Genomic DNA, 13,297 nt, shown 5'->3' with positions numbered 1-13,297 from the left:
TGGTGGTTTGCGTTTGTGTTTTGTGGTAATGATTTTCTTTCTTTTGATTGTTGTTGTAGTCGTTTTGTTTTTTTTTTAAATCTTCCTGCGTCACCTAGAGAACATCCTACCGCTCTTGTGCATTAGCTCCTATGTCGAACCGTTCCCTTATCCTAGACCAGCAGCCAATGGATGCCATCGAGTGCCATCTGCTTCGATGACGACAAAGTCGGTGACCGGACCGGTATTAACCGAATTAAGCTAGCTTCCTTTAGTCAGCAATCCAACGGGTGGCTGATTCCGCACATGGATGGACAGTGGGTTCGGATTGTGCGCTGTGTTAGGAGAGAAACATAGCTGAAGTTCATCGGACCTACCGCGGTAGAGTGGCGCGATGTTGTAATGGCGTGAGAATTTAGCACTTCTATGGTTGCTGCAGCCCTGCTCTTCTGTTTCATTTGGATGTGGAGAAGAAAAAAGGTGGCAGTTCCGGAATTTGGTTCCAGTCCGTCGAACAACAAAACGCTTCAACGTGGATGGGGTTCGTTGCTCTGTTTTGGGTGAGACCTGCTCAAATGTATGGTCTGTTGGTGAAAACGCTTTGATCTTGAGCCGTTCCGACCGCATTCATTTAAGTTTGTGCCGGAATAGCGATATCTTGCCTAAACTACGATACAGCGTTGACAAGCTTAGCGAAGGGTGTTTAGAGTGTGAAAGAAGCGTATCGCTTGTAAATTACGCATTCACGCATCTTTTTAGATATCATATGAGTTTATTGTACAAAATGTACCAGTTACCTTTGGGTTCAATATTTTGAACGATATAAGTTTAATTGATTTATGTGTTTATGTTGCAGTCAACGCAAAAGCTTGTTGTGATTAGACAATGTACTATCTCTGCGATCGAATCCGGATGTAAATGTTCCGCCAAGCTTATATTATCTGTAGAACACTGAAGCTAAATATTCTTCGTGACTTTATTTATTTTAGTCGATTCCGATACGCGATTTTGCGCTTTCGATAGTCATGATGAATGTTTGGCATTTAAACGCTGAATGAAAAATAAACCTCCATCAATCGTTCCTTTTTTGCAAATGTGATTGTGTTGACAAAAGTAACAACATTGAATAAATCTTTCGGTGTGCCGTGCGTACCGAACGGAGGCCGCAGAATATTCTATGCCTTTGTGGGATGAATGGAACCGATGCGTCCATCCTTCCGTTTCTCTCGTGATTGAGTAAGAAGAAAGGTGTTGATGCTTGTAGCGTTTTTGTGTTGCGTTTTTTTCTTTGTTTTTGTTTTTTACAAAATTAGCTACGGTTCACACTTTTTACTCTTCACGCAACATCGGTTTCATACGTTATGCGCCGTTAGCCGCGAGGCACTGCTAGAGATAGCATGATGCGGACCGACCGCAGCGAGGTTGATTGATTGATGTGAATGTAATTTGAAGGATTGATTCTGTTGTGATGCTGATCTTTTCCTCGGCTTTCGGCCAGTTTGCTCTTGGTAGCTCTGTTTTTTTTGACGCTCGTCGTGTTCGCGGATTTTTGCGTTTGTAGATGTGTTCGATATTTTAGCCTGCGTCTGGAAAATATTGTAGACACGAGCGCGCACGCTCTGTGCTTTGCATGTAGCGTTTCGTTCTCGTCACTCACGCGTTTCACTTGCTTCTACCGTTTTGCTTACCCTAAACGCATTCGAACTGCTGTTTCGAGACCTGCCACCAGGTCGACATGATGATGTTTCCCTCTGCGTGTGTATCTTTTGGTTTGAGATGTTTTGCATTTCGGCTACTGATTCGTGCGAGGTTAGGTGAATTCTTGTCTGCTTTTGTTTCTCTTATACCAAAACTGATGGAACGGAAAACGATAGGATGTTGTGGATTTCGGTACCCGTCATGCTTTGTAACTTATTGCAAGCAGTATCGCAAGGGTTGTTACGATGAAGTCCGAAACTTGAGACGAGACCTGAAGTCAAAATTAATTAGACTCGGTAAGAATTAATGTTCAATAACGTGGGACAACAGAGATCAGCTGATCGACTGACTCTTTTATTACATTTAGAGTTACAAAACACTCTTGATTTTCAAATTTAAACTTCATAATGAATGAAACAACAGCAAACTGGCTCTACTTACCTGACAAGCTTCGATTCTTTTATCTATCTTTATCTTAATTTCTAATGCTCTGTAGAAATGCTATGTTTGACAAACATGGGTCTATTGGATTTAAGTTTCAAATAAACAAACGTATTATTAATGAGTGCGTGATGTATTCAACTTTTTCATCTTTATCAGCTTCAGTTTATATTTAGATATACTAGTTAACGCCCGGTAAAATCTACCGAATGTCCTCGAATTTCGAAATTTCGAATTATTTTCAAACTCTACACGTTGCAACAACCATAACTCCTATTTGTTCTTATGCGTTAATGCATTTGTGGTGACAAATGTGTTAACCTTGTAACTTCCTGGACAGTTCTTACTGTACTTTGCAAAACCGTTAAATATCGATGAGGCTACTTTTGAGCCAAGTCACGCAATTTTGTAATTTTTAAACTGATACGTTCCATGCCTCTGTTGACACAAATGTATAGTTTTTTGATTATTATTTTTTAGTAGCAGCCTCAACAACGTGTTCATTGAACAACGTATTGATGTGCAGTGGATTAAAAAATTAGAGTGCCGCTAATACATATACAACATGTTTAGATCCAATCCCAATTGCGTACTTAAAAACATACGATTTTTGAAATGCTCACTTTTGCTTCAATCCATTTTGTGTTTTTTGCGTCCCTTTACTGTAAAATTGAACTATAAAAATAAGATATCGCACATGGTTCAATTTCCATTTCTACTTTTTTTTCGACATATGTTTCATACGTTAGGTAATAAGTAATAGATGCTTAGAACATTTTCAATGTAAATTTCCCCGGTCTTAAATTTCAAAAAGGTTTTCAAAAACGCCGTCAAAATTTTATTTTACTATCCTGAAACTGCTTTTGAAGTATTAAACGGAATTGGTATTTGTGTATGAGACAATTGTTATTGTTTCGCCAAACATCAAATTTCAACAGTAAACATATACCTTCATATAACCATTCCAAATGTGTAGTTCTAATATTCCGATCTATACTGTTATTGAAAAGAATGGTTCAACACTGTTATAGCCTTCCCAAATCAATTAACTAACTTTTACTTGCAAACTACTGTATTTACTCTTCCCGCCCCACATTTTTCAGATTTTGCTTCCAATTTGACGTGTCTTTAATTATAACGTGGTTGTTCTTAATCAACACCATAGTACGGTGATAGCATCACATGGTAGATATAGCCATCACTCTTGATAGATACAGTCAGAATCTTTTCAGCCCTCTTGGGTACGTTACAGTAAGCATAGTTTCATTGTGGATCATTATGCAGTTGATGTTGAGTTGTTCTGGAAGGACATCCTGAAATAAGTAGTTCTTCCCGCACGCGAGCAAATCGTTACAAATTCAATTTTAACTTTCAAGCCATCAACATCCGCCGCTTTCTTGCTCGGAATTTCAACAAGGCTTTTTAGCATTTAGCCGCTTAGGGTCTCTTGGCTACATCCGCCTCTTAGTGTCATGCGTTTTCCTTGTCCCGACTCAGCCAATATTGCGAAGTAGTAGATTTGAGGGAGTAGTAGATTTGGGGCGGTCCCGTGGTACGTGGTCATCAACTCGAACGACTCAATAACATGCCCATCATGGGTTCAAGCCCATGGACCGTCCCCCCGTAGCAAGGATTGACTATCCGGCTACGTGGTAATGACTAAAGTCTCGAAAGCCTACACAGGCCGGCATGTCCGCATAGGACGTTACGCCAAATAGAAGAATATTTGAGGGAGTGTACATGTTCGACGTCCTTGGTATAGCATCCCGTTTTACAGGAAATTCTGTACCATACTTATTAGCCGATCACGACGATGTATCTAGTATTCGAGGTGCTTAAGCACCAATAATGAGTATGGTTGGCTTTATTAATGATTAAATGAATTGGAATTTCAACCATTTCACAATTAAGCTATTTTGCATAGTTTTTTTTTTAGTATTGCCTTGAATATCTTGATTTATAATGGGAAGGGGTATGAGATGGGACACGTTATCATCAGGTGGCTAATTTGCGTCTTCAATTATTAAAAAAATCATTATATCCAATACCATGTGATTTCAAATCGGTTTGTGTAAACAAAAAATCTAAGTAACCATTGCCCTAATTACTCGAGAGCTAGCAGTGGTGCATGGAGCAAGTCCTTTCGCAGCAACGCGCGTTGCTAAAAGAGAGCTCTGCTCTCACCGCTTTCTCTCTCTCTCGCTGAATGTTTACTCTCACGTCATTGTGGCGATTTTCGATTTTATATATAGTGAGATATTAATTATTTGCCGTGCCCAGCCGTCCAGTGCATCTAACGGTAATATTGTTGACAAACGTTTTTATTAAATGGTTATTTTTGTTCAATAATACAGTATTATATTATATTTGGATGGGTGCTACAAAAACTATATGCAAAATAACTATAACTTAACATGTTAATATAAAAAAAGCTCTGATGAATATTATATTCAATCCTTCCTAAAGTTGCTTTTAACTTTTAACAAATGTAACGTTTAACCGAAATTACCTTCAACTGTTAATTAAAAATGGATCTGCTCTGAAATACAATTATTTCATTTACAGCTATTTGCTATGTTAAACGAAAGTTTAGAATTTAAATAGAGAAATAATTTACTCACTTTATTTCTCTTCATAACTTGGCGGAGACAGCCAGGATGGAAAATTCCACGATAAAGCTAACCGCAACGGGTGACCACTGCATTGTGAAGCCGAGCAATCATGGCTGGTCGAAAATTTTACTCCTACCGTTTCTATCCTGTTGGGCATGTGCATAATAAGATAAGGTGGGTGTGAGAGGGTATGACAGAGGTTACATTCCACTTCCATTTGGCTCGTCAATGGTACCGCATATTATTCACTTCCAGCCCCAAACAGCAGCCATATGCTTAGGTTTGGCAGTGTACGAACAGATGGAATAGATGGGATCGTATAGTCGCGAAGTGCGGTGATGTATGTATTCAGCAGCGATAGCATTGCGTGGTTAAAACGCCAAGCCTCCCTCCTCTATACCACCACACTATACCACTACATGTAGCCAGCTTTAGACTCCGTGCGTAACGCCCGCCTGTGACTGTGTATGGGTTCCGCCTGTCATCGGTTGATTCCTTGTGCACGGATTGTCGGTCGAGAGGGGTTCACCAATGCTGTAGCCCGGTGGTGCTAAACGGTAGCGCTGGCCCGGTGGGCTAGAGCATAGACCGTCGTTGAAATACGTGTGCGTTCTTTTGCGTACGCATTGCGATGCTCACGAACTCCCGCAAACCGGTCATGGCCATCAGCGTGCCGACGGTCGTCGTCGTTGTCGTCAATTGTCGCCGGCGGTTGTGCCAGTTAATTAAATTATTGGCATTGAAATTAATTCCCGACGATCGCGTTTTTCGATGAGATGCGATGGTGGAGAGCCAGGATGTTTGGGGAGTACTGCTAATAGGTCGGCGTGGCCCTAGCCGAATAGTTTCGCGATTTCATGCTGGTGCGATTATTTTACCCCTGCTTTTCTTTCAGGTTGTTTTTGGTACGCACGAACGTTACCAATTTCCTCCCAATTTTGTTGTCGCTGCGAGACAAGAGAACAATTTTGTGCCGCAGTTATTCTACTAAATAAGGTGCACGAAATGAAGGATGATTCGGTATCATCAACTCGCAAATGGGTTGGGTTTCAAATATTTGTCTTTTTAGAAGTCAAAGTTAAAGTTCATTCAAATTTTAATAGTATAAAACGCACATTCATAGCAGAATGTGATGCGGTGGATCTGTTTCAAGAACTTATTGTGAGTTCTTAAAACAAAAACTCTAGTTGACGCATTTCATGTTATTGTGTTAGTAATTTATAATTTGTACATACAAAGTTAAAAATCGGCATGTGTTATGTGGCAATATTAGTCGAAATGTTGTGTAAATTAACTGCGTACGCTCAAAATAAAGTCAAAGTTCTATTATATACAGTTATTTTACGATTGAAGCCTATAGCTCGCAGACACTTAATAACCCTTAATAAGCTTCGCGGGACTCTTGCGTCTCTTCGCTCTAACATTGTACTGTGTGAAAATGCGCATAGTAAAGGAGGGTTGTTAGGACTAAAACTAAACACAAGTTAGGCACATGTAGGCCCCAAGCAAGGGCAAATTCAACGCCGACGTCACAGCTAGCGTGCGAAACATAATCGACCGGTAATTTGATCGTAGAGTTGGTTAATTATTTATTGAGAGCTGTTTGCTCCTTTGCCGGGTCGCTTGTTTGTTTGGCAAAACGCTCAAACCTTCAATCGACGGTGACTTGATTATCGTCATACTGCCATTGCTGCGACGCTACTTCCTGATGATTGCTGAGGTAAACCATTTTGGAGTAAAGATACCAGAACGAATATGAAGCATAGAATTTGGTTTACCAAGGCAGCGCTAGCACCTACTTCAACGAGGTGTTCTTAGTAAACTTACTAGTCTACTACTGAAGGTGATTGATTGCGTCGTTTCATTTAATATCATACATTTTGTTTTTGTACATGGTTTGGTACTAGTTAGGCGTATGATTTTTGTTTGCATAAGTCTTTATTGACAATGACGCTCTTAGTATCAATGCAATTCGAATGACATAAATTTAGTCAAGCAATACATTTGAGTATGGAGGCTTTCAAACATAACTCAAGAAGCAATGTTTCGATAGCAAACATATATCTAAAATATCGAACGATAACTTCGGCGACATAAAGACTAATTACGACTATCCTTAGTATTGAAAATCCGCGTCGATGTATGCGATTGTGTTATCACACGTATGTTCATTATTCACTGCCTTGCAGGTGTCATTTCCAGCAGCACCGTATCAATTCGCAGCGTTACGGAACAACCGACGTCTTAACCGTGTGATTTATGCTCGATCGAGTGCGAGAAAGGCCACTCCTGGCCCGCACCTGCTGTTTCGTGTACCTTGCCGTACAGCCTATTTATTCTCTGCTCTAGGCCATTTGGCGAAGCGCCGGGTAGACTCAGACCGTGAAATATTGTTTACCTGATTTGCATAATGGTAATCAATGTTCTGGTCCGCTTCCGGAGTGACAGCACCAGTTGTTGGTGATGCTGTTGTTGGTGCTACTGTGTACGGTTAATGTGGTTTGGTTCCAGCAGCTGGTTGACAAGGAGAAAGGAGGCAGGCTGGTCGGTCGGGCGACCGGGTAATTTCCCGGCCATGGGTCGTCAACTTGCTGTAGGAAAGCATGGGTGGGTGGACATCGGATCAATTTTCTCTTTTTGTGTAAAATACGGCTCACCGTCAGTACGATAGGTACCAACTCCGTAAATGATGACTCGTTGTATCGGTCGTCTCTTGCTGGTGAAAAGCCAAGCATTCGAAGCGCTCTACATGCTCATTACAATGTTCAATCGCGATATTTGATCCGTACCCTGCAGATGGTTGGTCATTGACTATTTACCCCGGTTCATTGCATATATCTTATCAACAATTTTGAAAGACAACAGATCATTGCACAAATAATTTTGACATGAGTACTGTTACCCTTAAAATGCTCAATTTTAACTATAGGAAATATTAGCAAAATACAGTTTTATAGTAACATTGATATTTATAATTTATATATGTTATGTTTACCCTAGTTTTGGATAGGTACCATATTCGGCACGGCTAGAGCACTCAACTCAGACGACGCAAAATTATATGAATGGGCCTTAAAAGATTTTTCTTTCATGTTTCCCTTCGCCAGCCTAAATCCGAAACCTTCTCAGCACTCAATATATTGAAGCTTACGAATCGATAAAGCCAAGGACGACTCCAACAGGATCGATTCAGTAAAGAGTCCTTCGAAAGACCTTGATCGGACTAGGTATCGGTGCTGGTTGTATTAGCGAGAACGGGGTACAAAAACTCATCCCTCGAATGAAGCACGAATCTAGGCACATTTCGGTGTGAATGTCGATCCGAACAAGTCCCCGGACTGCAAGTGCCAGGTGGTTTCGGTGGTACATATTCATCGTTTGGTTGTTTGTTCTCCACCACGTTTTGGAAGTCCACATCTTTTGTCGAGTGTAACAGTAGGATTTTCCGAACGGTGCCTCGATTGGAATGGGGACAACCAACTTTTCCGAGGTTAGTTGAATGTGATACGCGTCTATGGGTTGTTTTCGAATGTGATAGCACAGTAGATGGTTGGAGGTGATGGCAAGAACTAGGATATTCGCAAAAAGGTACATGAAGGGAAATATCAGTAGGACTTGACTTTGGGAACCTTGCCGCGTCTTGCTGGATCGTATAATTGAATCATAAAAATTTATAACACCATCGTCTTTCGTCGCAGGGTATTATCGGTTGCGAGCGGCCACTCGCTACCATCACTTAGGCAGGAACAATATCATGCTGATTTAGGTCGCGGCGTAGGCTTGTCACCAACGCCGCCGCGATGTCACTGGTACGCAGAAGGGAACGACGCTGTGTTTCGGCACGACCTCTGTTACGATGTTGCTTGTCTGTGATGAAGCTGGGCCAGTTTCATGGATCAAAATGACGATGATGATGAGGTTTTCTTTCCCTGATTTGAACGTCTTATGATTTTGCAAAGCAATTCGCTGCAATGGTGATGTTGATGATGATGTTAGTGTTATTTATTTCACGCGTTTTCCCTTTTTGCTTTTTGCTCGAAGGAAAACCTAGACTGAAGAGGGTAGGCATATCGATGGCTGGATTAGCTGCTCATAAATGTAAGCATGACTTCATCGGTTCACTTAGCACGCTCCGACGCCGTCGTTGTGTTGGCGTCGTACCATGGCGCCGTAGGAGATTTTTTTTATGCCACAAGGGTATGGCAGGAAACTAGTAATAAGTGACGGTGTTAGATGCTGACATTGTATGGCTTCTTTCCTTTTGCTTTTTGATAAGGGATGCCATGCCATGTTTTCACCGGAAAGCGCTACGTATGTCGTACAAGAGGTAGTACGATCTAAAAAAGTGGGAAACGCGCGTAAGTTGCTATGAAAGTGAATATACAACGCTATGCCCTATGTAACCATATTCTCAGTGAGTCATTGCAAAGTTGAACGATGTAATAATGAATCATTGTTTTTCCGCCACGCACACTTCTTTCAGAATATTGTAAATTCAAGGAAAGTAAAGCAAAGGCGATAAAAAGGATATACATGTGTTAAAAACATTCTCTGTCTTTTTTGTTTGATTGTTATACATATCTAACTTACTTTTTATTTTTCACTTCGATTGGATTCTTTTGTAGTTTGTCTGGTTTTTTTTATGTAAACATTTGCTGATGTTTTGCGGTGCTGTTAATGGGGATTGTCACATGCGCTTGTGACTTAAAGTTTGCGTTTGTAAAGAAATCAACAAAACCGAACTACATAGCAAGCATGACGTGATGTTTGCGTTTTTTGTTTGAGACGATTGATGGTGTTTATTTGTGATTTGAAAGCTTCTAATCAATGGTATTCTTTCCGTCTACGTTACTGCTACCTCCTCTCCTCTTCTTCTATTTGGCGTAAACGTCCTACGCGGACGTATCAACTTATACAGGCTTTCGAGAATTTATTCAGTACTACGCAGCCAGATAGTCACAGTCCTTGCTACGGGGAGACGGTCCTTTTTAGGCTTGAACCCACGACGACCTTTTTGGTAAACTTATACGAACTGGCAAATGTACCACGTGAACGCCTTTTCCTCTCACCAGCAGTGATTTAAAATCTTTGTAATATAATTTATCTTGAAACATCATAATCATAATTATGATTATGGTTATGTTAGCTATAAAATCGTGCAGGAAACTTGGCAGTCGTTGAATTTTATAAAAAGGAAAGTTGAACATTTTCTCGATAAAATGTGCTTATGAAATATGTTTTATTTAGGAATACATGGGTGCAATCATTATATCGAATTCAGCCAATATAATGTTAGAATTAGCATAGAGAGAATACAGGGGCATTTCAGGTGTTCTCATAATCATGGGACACTTTCTTGACTCTTTCTTTCTTCATTCTCATTTTATGTTTCGTACATTCATTTTTATTTTTAGTACTTCAGCACACTTTCCACGGAAATCTCTTTTTGCAAAAACAAAAGAAAAGTGACACACGTTTACATGCTTACATACAAACCACACTAATTATGGCGGAAGCAGCATTGCTATCCGTATTCTTTTGCGATAATAGAGCCGAGGTTTTCCGTTGCCTAAGGGAAAACAGAAATAACTGAATGCCAACTGAATCAGAATCCTGCCTACCTTAAGCATTGAAATGAAGCCGTAAAAAGAACGTGGCACCTCTCTGGAGTCATTCATATTTTCATTTATTGGCTGTTGAATAGCATCCCAACTTGTTGATAGGAACATGGGACCTCTTTTCATAACTTCTGTAGTACGTTTTTTTTTCGCTTTTGAAATATGTTAAATAACAATAACATAATATGTTAAATCCTTGATAACATTAAACATAACGTTATCATTAAACATAAATAAACGACTTAAACATATGAAGAAAGTTTTGTTATATTGATATTTGGTTAGCATTTAGGCCAAGCGAATCGTTACTGTGTAATGAATTAAACATGTCAAATATTTCAGCTAAAATGCTGGCCTTTTTTCTGTTTCTATTGGCATTCCTACTGTTGTGTCTTGATTTTTGATAGATTATCGGGAGTTATTGTTCCTATGGTTTTAAACATATTTAATGTCCTTTCGTTTACTTGGACACTATTGTGTAATATAATAGCTCGGAGTTATTCCTTTACCTATATTTGTTTAACATAATCGTTATCGGCTCTGAAATCTATAACTCATATGTTGTTGGGTGAAGTAAATGTCTCTTTGAATTATAATTAAATTGTTGTAAGCGAATATTGAAGTGTAAGCATGCCTGTTAATGTAGAGAACTACCAAGGGAAGAAAACAGTAAGAGTTTAGCAGAAGATGGTCAAATACTCCATAAATCCAACCCTACGCTATCTCATATCTTACGGTAGGGATTGAATTTAACTCAACCAAAATCCGTGTCCAAACACAGAGGTGTGTGTACATATTCGTGTCGAACCCGAACGGAGATTTACGATTGGCGTGGGGAGCCAGAATCTATCAACAGGAGTGGGCTGATCTTAGGTGTAGTAGTACCATTATCAGTAAACCATTCATTGTAGGTGACATCAGTGGTAAATGGTGGGGAAAATGAATTTCTAGGAATGCCGTACGAAGAGCTTGCAGTACGATATGCTCCCTCGAGCAGTAACTGGGAATACCTAAGAGGATTACCTCACGTCAATCCGACATCCTTTGCGACCTCAGTTGGAGTGATTCCGACGATTCTTACCTGTTTCATTCTATTTATTCAGACATTGCCAGCATCACATTCGAAGAGAACGCATAGAGATAGTTTCACCCGCTCCGATTGTATGCTTAAAATCCTTTTGGATGTGCGCTGCATCACTTTGATTGTATGCCACATATTTGCACACTAGTATCGTTGTAGTTGTACCATCGTTCTTTACGAAACGTTTGTGTGAAGGCTTGATCAAAATTGCCATTTCAATCTTGGGTTTAGTTTAGGAATGCTTTGACAATGTTTATAAAATGAGATTGAAAGGTTGCGTAAGAATCTTATTGTCGCCTAGAATCACATTCTGTGGCTTTTCGTGACTACAACGCTTAGGGTTGACGAAACGTTTCTAAATGCAGGCAGTTTATTATTGCGTATCGAATATATTGTCATTCCTTCAGTGAATGATGTTTCGTTCCTTTTCATGTGTGTGGCTGTTCTTCTTTCTCTTTGAATATACATAGAACCAGTAAACACATGATAAATACACGTTTAAATGTTATGTTGTTAGTAACATTGTCCAGGCAAGGATAAACATTTATTTACTCCTAAATACAACAGGAAAGGCAAGGTTGTTTTACGTTTAATGTAATTTGTTTTGCAAAATTGTTTTGAAAATTTATATTCGTTTCATGCGAAAAGGGATTTAGTGTATGTATGAACATAAACCATTGCGTGTTCTGTTCATACTGCAAATGTACGAGAATTGTACTTGACAGCTATGTGGCAGCGAAACATTTTGTGTCACCGAAGCATTGTCTGATGGTCGTGTCCATTTATACCCGGTTTGAAAAACTGCTACGACTGTCATCGCGGGATTAAATCTTAGTCCATCTTAGTGTTGAACCGATTAACAGATTTGCAAAAAAGGGATACTTTACAATAATCCTGAAGCAGACAGTGTTGACAACAAACATAACTGTTGATAGTCTGAATTTTTTTTATTGTATTTGCAGGTAATTTGAACTGTTAATCAAAATCGAAAAGGATATTGCATTTGTGTCAAAATATGTTGTTTCATTAAGCGCATCGAAATTCTCACAAAATCAGCCATCTTTAGGAAAAATACTTACTGACAGCTAAAACACTGTTCTACTGTTCTCTTTCCTTATCTTTTCTCTTTTAAAAACATCTCTTCGATATACTTTGCAGCATTAAAGAATTAACCATTCAACACAGCTTTAACAGTTTCAAAACAATAACCTTGGCATGGCTATTCGTTGATTTATTTTATTTAATTTTTTTTGTAAAAAGCAAAAGAAGTATTCTGCTGTATTATGATGTAATCACCAACTTTTCAAAAAAAAAAAACGGTACGATTCCTCAATTCCAGTCCTTGAAATTGGCAGCGATTGTTTATATACTTTGTAGTTTGCGGTAAGAAGAAAACAGAAAAATGAAAAGGTGAAATAGAAAGTTGGGCAGAAATCATACAAATAGGCATATCAATTTCACTACCTCATGCAATCACTGTATATTTTGCTCTCAATTTGTAATATGAACTCATACATTTGTATTTGTATACTATTAATTGAAAAACTCATCTTACTTTTCTATAGAAAAAAAAACATTTTCAAATACAATAAAACGAATATTTATGTCAAACATGTACCAGACTCGGAAGGAATAAAATGCTAATACAAAAAAGTATAAAATTAAACTTTATATTTTATCGGTTTAAAGTAATAATATCGTCATGTGTGTGTTGAGTTATATTTTTAATTGTTCTTCGAAACAAATTTAGTCCCTTGATTACTTTGGTCGCAATCGCAATAGCCAAAATTGCTTAAGCAGTCAATTTTGGCAAACTAGAGATCGCTAAATGCTGGTCTCGTAGTACAGTCGTCAACTCGTGCGACTTA

The 13,297-nt window shown here is 39.1% G+C and overlaps 1 protein-coding gene across 4 annotated transcripts in view; it reads left to right on the top strand.

The window, feature by feature from the left end:
* The window catches only part of LOC121589460, a 153,878-nt gene that overhangs the window by 42,369 nt on the left and 98,212 nt on the right, over nt 1-13,297 (top strand). The window lies entirely within an intron of this gene.

The sequence above is a fragment of the Anopheles merus genome, chromosome 2R (assembly GCF_017562075.2).
Source record: "Anopheles merus strain MAF chromosome 2R, AmerM5.1, whole genome shotgun sequence".
Taxonomy (NCBI): domain Eukaryota; kingdom Metazoa; phylum Arthropoda; class Insecta; order Diptera; family Culicidae; genus Anopheles; species Anopheles merus.
The sequence above is the reverse complement of the archived record's forward strand: the minus strand, read 5'-3'. Positions and strand labels throughout refer to the sequence as shown.